Source organism: Tupaia chinensis, unplaced genomic scaffold (genome assembly GCF_000334495.1).
Source record: "Tupaia chinensis unplaced genomic scaffold, TupChi_1.0 Scaffold000597_1, whole genome shotgun sequence".
Taxonomy (NCBI): Eukaryota; Metazoa; Chordata; class Mammalia; order Scandentia; family Tupaiidae; genus Tupaia; species Tupaia belangeri.
In genome coordinates, this window is record NW_006160114.1 from 1,210,480 (window position 1) to 1,221,532 (window position 11,053).

An 11,053-nucleotide genomic window follows, 5' to 3' on the forward strand; every position below is an offset into this window, starting at 1 on the left:
AGCAGGAATTCAAACCATAGTCAGCATGTGACTTTCAGCTCTACAGTCCAAGATGCTACTGGCTATGCCACAGAAATTGAAACTTACTCTAAATTTTTGCTTATCAAGTACAGTTAATATATGAAAAACATAATACATTATGATGCTGTGGAGTATATTCCAGATGCTTAATATTTTTAAACCTAATCAATATAATTTGAATACAAATAAAACAGCATATGAACTCAACAAATGTGGGAAAAGCATTTGACAAAATTCAACACAATTCATAAGAACATTTAGCAAAGTAAGACTAAAAGAATTTCTTCAACCTAGTAAAGGTTATCTGTGAAAAATCTATGGCTTGAGGCCAGAAGATGGCATAGTAGTTAAATCACTGGACTCCTACATGGCCAACTGTAGTTTGAGTCCTGGACCCAGTGGCCTGAAAAATCACGTGCAAGTGCATGTATGCCCGAAGTCCCAGGAGGAGGGTGGAGGAGAAGGGATTACAGCATGGCCATCCCCTCAGAGGGTGATTTCTCATTTTCCATCTCACTGTCTCTGTCTCTCTCACACACCCTATGGCAAAAACCTAAAAAAAATAAAAATTAAAAAATAAAAAAAGTAGAGGGCAACTAATGGCTAGCATCATACTTATTGCAAGAGACTGAATATTCTCCTAAGATCACAAACAAGGCCAAGACATGCTTTCATTCTTTCTACTCAACAGTAGAACTAGAGGTTCTAATCAGTACAATAAGGCAATTACTAAAATAAAAGGCATACAGGTTGGAAAAGAAATAAAACTGCTTTTATTCAGATGACATGATTATCAATGGAGGAGATCCTAGGGAACTACAAATAGTTCTAGACCTAGTATTAATATGTGAGTTGAATATGGTTGCAGCATACAAGGTCAATATAAAAAAATCTATTATATTTCTACATACTAACAACAAATAACTGGAAACTAAAATCAAAACAGTGAAATAATTTTTTAAAATATTCAGATAAATTTAACTGATAACTACCAAAAATTACTGAGAGAAATTAAAGATGACTAAATTAATGTATGTACATATGTGTGCATTTGCTTATTAACTAAAACACTCAATATGGGTAAAATGTCAATTCTCTTGAAAGTGTTCCAGAGTCCATGCTACCCCAATCAGAATCCTAAGCAGGTTTTTTGTTGTTGTTGTTGTTGTTGTTGTTAAAATTGACAAACTGATTCTAACATTCATAAGGAAATACAAAGGACATTTTCAGTTTTTGAAAAGAAGAGTAAAGTAGGAGGACTTATCCAATTTCAAAATTTACTATAAAATTACAGAAATCAAGACTGTGGAACTAACATAAAATAACAGACACATAAAACAATGTATTAGAGAGACCAGAAATAGATCTATACACATAGAAACAATTAATTTTCAGCCTAAGTGCCAAAGCAATCCAATGAGGGAAGGTCAACTTATTTCCAACAAGAGGGTGTTGAAATAACTGGATATCCATGTGCAAAAAAAGATATGTACGTCAATCCCTGAACTCCATATAAAAAATAACCCAAAATGTATTACTGACCTAAACGTGAAAAACTATAATGCTTCTAGAAGACAATCTTACCCAAGGTATTTTTTTTTTCTTTCCTTTTTTTTTGGAAAGGTATTTGCTATAGGGCACATGCACTCACCAGAAAGACAGACAGAGAGGAAGTAAGAAATCATCCCCAGGACCAGCAGTTAGTGTAATGGCTATGTCGCTGGACTCCCATGTAGTCGACCGTGGTTCGCGTCCCGGACCCGGTGGCTTAAAACTCATGCTGGGCACGTGTGCGTGTGTGCCCAAGATCCCGAGAGGAGAATGGAGGAGAAGGGATTGCGGCATGGCCATCCCCCTTGGGGGGTGATTTCTTGCTTGCTTTCTGTCTGTCTGTCGAGCACATGTGCCCTATGGCAAAAACCTCTCCAAAATAAAAAAAAAGAAAGAAATCATCCCCTAGCAGGGGTAGTCATGCCACAATCCCTTCTCCTTCATTCTCTTGGGATTTGGGGCACACATGACCAGCATTAAGTTTCAAGTTACTAGGTCCAGGACTCAAACTTCAGTAGACTACATGGAGTCCAGAGCCTTAACCACTACGTCACCTGTTGGCACCCAAAGTATTTTTTCACATCAGTTCCTCAGTCCCAAAGAGCAATTATTCAATAAAAGGCTAAGTAACACTTGTATATGTGGTAGACTTAATTACAGAAAAAGAACCCTAAGCTTACAGAAGCTGAATCTAAAATATTAAACAAGTACACAAGCCTACCCTTTGTTCCAAAGGAGTACTATTATATTCCAAGGCTGTAAGCAAACCTGACCTTTGCTCTGGAAGGTGACACTATTCTCAATTTACTCTCAAAGGCTGTTCAAATGGTATCTCCCTTTATCCTGGGGAATACCTTAGCCTCTTCTATGTTACATATTTTTTTATGTATCGCATCTTTCTCTTCCATGATTTGCTCCCTTACCTTTATGGAGAATATTTTCCACATGTGGGAGGTAGTTTTTCAGACTGTGCATGTCTGAAAATGTCCTCATTCTACCTTCATACTTCATTGGTTGGTTGGCCGGCTATTGAGTCCTGGTTTGGAAATAACTTTTCATCAGAATTTTGAAAGCACTGCTCTATTGCCTTTTAGGTTTCCATATGGGTTAAAAAGGCTGAAGTTGTTCAAATTCCTGTTCCTTTATATATCACCTGTTTTTCTTCAATGGGATTTCTTCTTTGACATAACTTTCCTAAAATTTTTTGACAATGTGCTTTAATATGGGTTATGCTTGGGACTCCTTCAAAGTACAAATACATCTCACAACATTAAGACATTTTCTAAACTATTTCATTGATAATTTCTTTCCACTTTTTCTGTTCTCTTTCTGAAACACCTTTTATGCACATATTAGACTTCTGAATTGGTCCTCTAATTTTCTTATCTTTACTCTCCTACTTTTGCTCTCTTTGTTCTTATAAAGCTCTACTTTCTTGAAGTAATTTTCAACTTTATATTCTAATCTTTCTCTAGAAACATTTTTTAAAATTAAGGTGTACATCTTCTACAAAGTACACAATTCTCAAGACTACATCTCAATAAATTTTACATGGTATATAGTACTTATATCAAGATACATTTCCAGATTGCCCAGAAAAATCTTTCATGTTTCCCCAGTTAGGAATTCTCCAAAATAATCATGACTGTGACCTGTCACCATAAATGTATTTTTGCCCACTTTTTAAAAAAATCAGCTTTACTGAAGTATAATTTTAATACAATTAAATTTACTAAATTCAAGTGCAAAAATTAATGAGTTTTCAAAAATGTGTAAATTGCATAACCACCACAATTAAGATAAACAAACATTTTCATCATCCCAGAAAACTTTTTACCACTTTGCAATCAACTCCTAGTCGTCTTCTGCATTTATCTATTCAGTTATCATAAGTGTTATCTGTTCTATAATGTGGCATAGAGGAGTCATACAGTATGTACTCTACTGTTTGACTTCATTCATTTAGAAGAATGTTTTTCAGATTCAATTATGCCCTTGCATGTATCAATAATTCACTGCTTTTTATTGCAGAGTAGTATTCCATTATACGGATGTACCAATTTGGATTTTTACTAACTTATCAGTTCTCTATAAGGCATATCCCAGAAACAAACACAAAAGTAAAGGATATATCTTAGAGATGTTGTAGTTTGGTTCCGGACCACTCCAATTAAATGAATATCGCAATAAAGTGAGTCAAGCAATTAAATGAATATCACAATAAAGTGAGTCAAACAATTTTTTTGCTTTCCCAGTACATATAAAAATTATGTTTACACTATACTGACTACTAAGTGTACAATAACCTTATGTCTAAGTATATATATATATGTATATTATATATATGTATATATATACATACATATGTATGTATGTATATAATATATGTGTACATAATATTTAATTCAAAAGTACTTTCTTGATTAAAAATGCTATCATCTGAGACTTCAACTAGTCATATCTTTTTGCTGGTACAGGGATCTTGCCTTGCTGTTGATAGATACCAACTGATCAGAGTGGTGGTTGCTGAAGGTTAGAGTGGCTGTAGCAATTTCTTATTTAGACAATAAGGAAGTCCGTCAGACTAACTCTCCCTTTCACAAAAGGTTTCTCTGTAGCATAAAATGCTACTCAATAATATTTCGCTACATAGAACTTACTTCAAAATTAGAATCACGCCCAGCCACAGAGATGCAAACAGTAGAGTGCCACTGCATGACACTGAAGTCATATGGGAAAGCCCCGGGTTCAAGGTTGACTTGATCATGCCAAGCATGCAGAGTGCACCCGTGATCCTGGCTGGCTAAAAGGCTTGGATGTTGCAGCACAACAAGCTTCTATTGGCCGTCCCTCTCTCCCCCTCTCCCTCTCCCATGAAAAGGAATTTCTTTTAAAAAATTGGAATTGGGAGAACCAGCAGTTAACATAATGACTATGTCGCTGGACTCCCACGTAGTCGACCGCAGTTCGCGTCCCGGACCCGGTGGCTTGAAACTCACACCAGGCGCATGTGCGTGCGTGCCCAAGATCCCGATAGGATAATGTAGGAGAAGTGATTGTGGCGTGACCAGCCCCCTGGGGGGTGATTTCTTGCTTTCTGTCTCTATGTCTCTCTCTCTGTCTGTCTGGCAAACACACGTGCCCTATAGCAAAAACCTCTCAAAAAAAAAAAAATTGGAATTGGAACCAGCAGATGGTGTAATGGCTATGTTACTGAACTCCCACGTGTCCAACCATGGTTAGAGATCCAGATTTGGCAGCATCAAACTCACATCGGGTGTATGCATATGCATGTCCAAAATTTCGAGAGGAAAATAAAGGAGAATGAAGGAAAAGGGACTGCGGGGTGGCCATCCCCCCAGGGGGTAATTTCTTGGCTCTCTGTCTATTTCTCTCCAGCTAGTGTATATACCCTACCGAAAAACCCTCTCTTTAAAAAATTGGTATCACGGGACCAGCAGTTAGCGTAATGGCTATGTCACTGGACTCCCACGTAGTCGACCGCAGTTCACGTCCCAGACCCAGTGGCTTAAAACTCACGCCGGGTGCGTGTGCGTGCGTGCCCAAGATTTCGAGAGGAGAATGGAGGAGAAGGGATTGCGGCGTGGCCATCCACCCTGGGGGGTGATTTCTTGCTTTCTGTCTCTCTGTCTGTCTCTGTCTGTCTGGCGAGTGCACGCGCCCTATAGCAAAAACCTCTCCAAAAAAAAAAAAAAAAATTGGAATCAATCCCCTCAAACTCTGTCACTGCTTTATAAATTAAATTCTAAATTCTTCACTGTCATTTCAACAATGTTCATAGCATCTTCACCAGGTGTACAGTCTACGTCAAGAAACGACATTCTTTGCTCATCCAGAAGCAACTCTTTACACACTCAAGTTTTATCAAGACTTTGTGACAATTCAGTCACATCTTCAGGCTTCATAGTTCTTTTGCATTTCCACCACATCTGTAGTTACTCGTTCCACTGACTTTATTTTTGCTTGTGTTACTACTTTATTTGTTATCATAATCTTGTTTATATTATATTGAATCACATATAACTTTAGTGTATTACATTTCTTTTACCAGAATGAATACCATGCATATCAGTTAATACAGAGACATTAAAATCTCCATCATCATCCACTAGCTTTTCATTTTTTCCCCGATTATTATTATTACTGACTCTTGAACTCCTCAAAGTTTTCCCATGAATCACTAAGGTTCTTCATGTCATCTCCAATGCTGAATCCTTTCCAGAAGATTGTCAATGTACTTTACCTAGATCCCTCAGAGGAATATCACTATCTATGGCAGCTACAGTATTATGAAATGTTATTTCTTAACCAATAAGGCTTGAAAGATTGGCCCCATGGTCAAATGGTTAAGAAAGCTAGATCCCATTTGGCCAACCACAGTTTCAGTCCTGGCCAAGGCAGCAGTAAAAACACACCCTCTGAGAACTGAAAAACAGTAACAGTAAGACTTGAAAGTCAGCATGTCTCCCTGACTCACAAATAGTGTGTTAGCAGGGATAGAAATATTCATCTCATACATCTCTATCAGAGCTCTTGCATCACCAGATATACTGTCAATAAGCAGTAATACTTCAAAAGGAATCCTTTATTCAGAGCAGTAGATCTCACCAGTAGTGGGCTTAAAATACTCAGTAAACTATGCTGTAAACAGAAACAGATGTGCTATTATTTAGGCTTTGTTGTTCCATTTCTAGAGCACAAGCAGAGTAGATTTAGCATAATTCCTTTTATTTTCTTTACTTGCAAGGGAGTCCATGTACTCACCAGAGACAGACAGGGAGACAGAGATAGATGGAAGAAGAAAGCATACCTCCCAAAGTGAAGTGTGGCCACATCACAATCCCTTGTTCTCCATTTTTTTCATCCTGTTGGGATTCTGGATACACATGCACATGCCCCCAGTATGTTTGCTTGTTTGTTTGTTTGCTTGCTTAGAGGTCTTTGCCTAGGGCACATGCACTCAGAGAGAGAGACAGACACAGAAACAGTGAGAGGGACAGTGAGAAATCACCCCCCCCCCAGGGGCATGGCCATGCCTCAATCCCTTCTCCTTTGTTCTCCTAGGATTTGGGGCATGAACAAATACACACACACACAGGTTTGGTGTGAGTTTCAAACCACCAGGTCTGGAACTCGAACTGTGGTCGACCATGTGAGAGTCCAGCGACTTAACCTCTATGCCATCTGCCAGTCCCCCCGTATGTTTTCTAAGTCATTGAAGAAGGGATTTGAACCACAGTTGGCCATCTGGGAACTAGCTCCCTCAACAACTAGGCTACAGGGCCAGCCCTTAGCATAATTCTTATGGGCCTTAGAATTTTCAAAATACTAAATAAGCTTTCATTTTTCTGTATCATACTCAATTTCTTTGTTCAGTTTTTCATAGTTTTCTTTGTAGAGGTCTTTTGCCTCTTTGGTTAGGTTTGTCCTAGGAATCTTATTCATTTGTGGCTATTGTAAATAGGATTGCTTTCTTCAATTCTGTCTTGGTCTGTTCATTGTAGGTGTATAAAAATGTTATTGATTTTTGTATACTGACTTTGTATCCTGCTACTTTACAGAGTTCATTTATCAATTCTGGAAGTTTTTTCATGAATTCCTTTGGCTTGTCTATGAATATAATCATATCATCTGCAAATAGGGACAGTTTGTGAAGTGAAGACACAAAGTATGATACCAAAAATTAGGAAGACATCTCATGTCCTTGGATTGGAAGAATCAATATAATCAAAATGTCAGTTCTACCCAAATTAATTTACATATTTAATGCAATTCCTATCCAACTACCTTTAAAGACATACAAAAAACAATCAAAATTTGTACAGAATAATAAAGAGTCCCATATGGCCAAGGCAATACTGTGCCAAAAAGAAGTGAGAGGCATACTACACAATCTCAAAATATATTACAAAGTAGTGATAATCAAAACAGCATGGGGAGGGGGCAGCAGGTGGCATGGTGATAAAGGCAACGGATTCCCATATGGACAACCACAGCCTGCGTTTCAGACCCAGTGGTTTGAAAATCACGCTGAGTGTATGTGCACCCATGTCCAAAAGCCCAAGAGGAGAATGGAGGAGAAGAAACTGTGGCAAGGCCATCCCGCTTTTAGAATTATTTCTCACTTTCTTTCTGTGTGTGTCTGTGTCTCTTCTGATGAGTATATGGGCCCTAAGGAAAAACACAGCATGGTATTGGCACAAAAATAGACACGCAGAACAGAGATTCCAGAAATAAACCCCAAATCATACAGCCAACTGACCTTTGACAAAGGGTACAAGACAATGCAATAGAGAAAAGAAAATCTTTTCAACAAATGGTGCTGTAGGAACTAGATATCCAACTGCAGAAAAATGAAACTGAATTTTTATCACTCACCACTCAACTGAATCAACTTGAAATGGATCAAAGATTTAAATATAAAGCCTCAAACTATATAGCTATTAGTAGAAAACATAGGGGAGACTCTTGAAGACATTGGAATAGGCAAAGATTTCTTAAATAAGACCCCTAAAACACACACAATAATCCCCCAAATAGATAAGTAGATTAATTAAGTTAATAAGCTTCCTTACAGCAAAGGAAACAATAATCAGAGAGAAAAGACAACCCCGGGTATAAGAGAAAACATTTGCAAATTATTCCTCAGGCAAAGGATTGATATTCAGAATACACAGGGAACTCAAGCAACTTGCCCACAAAAAAGGAATAATCCAATTTAAAAATGGGCAAATTAATTGAATACACAACTCTCCAAGGAAGACTTATGAATGGCCAAAAGGCATATGAAAAAATGTTCAAAGCTTCTTGTCATAAGGTAAATGCAAATTAAAACCACAATGAGATAACATTTAACCCCAGTTGGTATGAGGAGGATAAAAAAATAAATAAGGAATGACAAGTGCTGGTGAGGCTATGGTAAAAAGGGAATCCTCTTACACTGTTGGTAGGAATGTAAATTAGTACAACCTCTGTGGAAAACAATATGGAGGTTCCTCAAAAACCTACAAATAAACCTACCATATGACCTAGTAATCTCACTCCTTTGATATTTGCCCAAAGAATAGGAAAACACTCAGATGGAAAGACACTTGCACATCTGTGTTTACTGCAGCATTATTTACAATCACTAAAACATGGAACCAATCTTAGCATCTTAAAACTGATGACTGAGTTGAAAACTGTGGTACATATATACTGTGGAATATTACTCAGCTATAAGAAACAATGAGGTCCTATCATTTGATTCTAAGTGGATAAATACGGAAAACTTAATATTGAACAAAGTAAGCCAGACTTTGAAAGAAACACATTATATATCACACTCTGCTAGTACCAAATATCTGCACTCTTGGGCAGAAATTGAGATATCTGAAGATACGAGAGTAGAGAGGATAAGGGTAGATACTAGCAACTATAAGGGAGGAAAGTGGGTGGTAGAGGGTGGGTGTGAGATGGAAAGAGAAAAATGTTTAACAGATTAAAAAAAACTGTAGAGTTTTCTGTTTAAAAAAAGTTTGTGGGAACCAGCAGTTAGCGTAATGGCTATGTCGCTGAACTCCCATGTAGTCAACCGCGGTTCGCGTCCCGGACCCAGTGGCTTAAAACTCATACCGGGCACATGTGCATGTGTGCCCAAGATCCCAAGAGGAGAATGGAGGAGAAGGGCGTGACCATGCCCTCTGGGGGGTGATTTCTCGCTTTCTGTCTCTATGTCTCTGTTTGTCTGACGAGCGCACGCGCCCTATAGTGAAAACCTCTCCAAAAAAAAAAAAAGTGTGTGTGTGTATGTGTGTTACACATTATGATAGAGACTTTATGTAAAAGGTTAAATGAATCTGGAAAAAAAAAAAAAGAAAAAATGAACACTGACTTCAACTTAAAGTCACAAGCTACATAGGCCCCTAACAAGAGTGTCAGCCTGTTCTCTGGAGCTTTGAAGCCAGGCATTGACTTCTCTCTTGCTATTAAAGTCCTAGACAGCATCTTCTTCCAACAGAAAGCTGTTTTGTCTACACTGAAAAGCTACTGTTTAATGTAGTCAATTCACCAATGATCTTATTAGCTAGATCTTCCAAATAACTTGCTGCTTTGTCTTCCACTTTCCTTAAACCTTATGAACCAACCTCTCCAAGCTTCAAAATTCTGTTCTGCAACTTCTTCCCTTCTCTCAGCTTCCATAAAATTGAAAAGAGTTAAGGCCTTGTTCTTTTGGATTGGGCTATGGCTTAAGAGACAGGAAAAGTGATAAATCACTGCCTGGGGGATGGCCACGCTGCAGTCTCTTCTCCTCCATTCTCCTCTCAAGATTTTAGGCACACACATGCACCCAGAGTGATTTTTCAAGCTGCCGGGAGGGAGACTTGAACTGTCATCAGCCACCTGGGAGTCCATTACCATAACCACTATGCCACCTGCTAGCCCCTTGGGCAGAATTCTTTCTTCCAAGAAACAAGAACTAAGATCCTTGTTTCCACACTAACAATACAAAGACCAAAGCATAGAATTTGAAAAATTAAAAGCTAGCTTGAATACAGAACCCAATCTCGTTTGGTCAATCATTATTATATTTTTTAATAGAGAGATTTCTGCTACAGGGCACGTACACTCCCCGGAAAGACAGAGAGAGAGAGAGAGACAGGGAGAAATCACCCCCCCATGGGGGATGGCCATGCCACAGTCTCTTCTCCATTCTCCTCGTGGGATTTTGGGTACAAGCGAACAAAAGCGAACATGCTCCCACATAAGTTTCAAGCCTCCAGGCCTGGGACTCAAACCATGGTCAGCCATGTGGGAGTCTAGCAATGTAACCATTACACCATCTGCTGGTCCCACATTAATTTTTTTTTTAATGAAATCATAGCATTTATGTATTTTTTTGCCTCCACAGTAATGTTTTTTTTTTTTTTTTTGAGAGGTTTTTGCTATAGGGGGCGTGCGCTCGCCAGCGAGACAGAGAGACAGAAAGCGAGAAATCACCCCCTGGGGGGATGGTCACGCCGCAATCCCTTCTCCTCCATTCTCCTCTCGGGCTCTTGGGCACGCACACACACGCGCCCGGCGTGAGTTCTAAGCCACCCGGTCCGGGACACGAACCGCGGTCGACTACGTGGGAATCCAGCGACTTAGCCATTACGCTAGCTGCTGGTTCCCTCCACAGTAATGGTTTTTAAATAGAAAATAATTTTTTCAAAGTAATTTTATGTGGATGATATATATCTAATTCAATTATACTTATAATGCATATGGGACTAAGCTAAATTTGTGCTAAACTATTTTCATTTTCACACATCTATATTTCTCTCATATTGTTTCTTTTCCTTTTATGAGTTGTACATTTCTAAAAGTAAATGGTTATTTTAGAAGCACTGAATCAGCCTCGATTATAGCAATGGGACCTAAATAACACAAGTTATAATGTTGGCAACAAAACAACAATGACAACAAAAATCAAATATTT

At 38.5% G+C, this 11,053-nt stretch overlaps 1 protein-coding gene across 5 annotated transcripts in view; it reads right to left on the reverse strand.

Annotated features, from left to right (window-relative positions):
- Positions 1-11,053, reverse strand: part of KATNAL1 (katanin catalytic subunit A1 like 1) — a 235,958-nt gene that overhangs the window by 105,596 nt on the left and 119,309 nt on the right. The window contains exon 1 of one of the 5 annotated variants that reach the window (XM_006158423.3): positions 6,404-6,441. The exons of 3 other annotated variants lie outside the window; for them this stretch is intronic. The gene's annotated coding sequence lies outside the window, so the exon portion shown is untranslated. Of the gene's footprint in view, positions 1-2,495; positions 2,557-6,403; positions 6,442-11,053 lie in introns of those variants that run through there. One more of the 5 variants, XM_006158422.3, reaches the window with a different exon arrangement.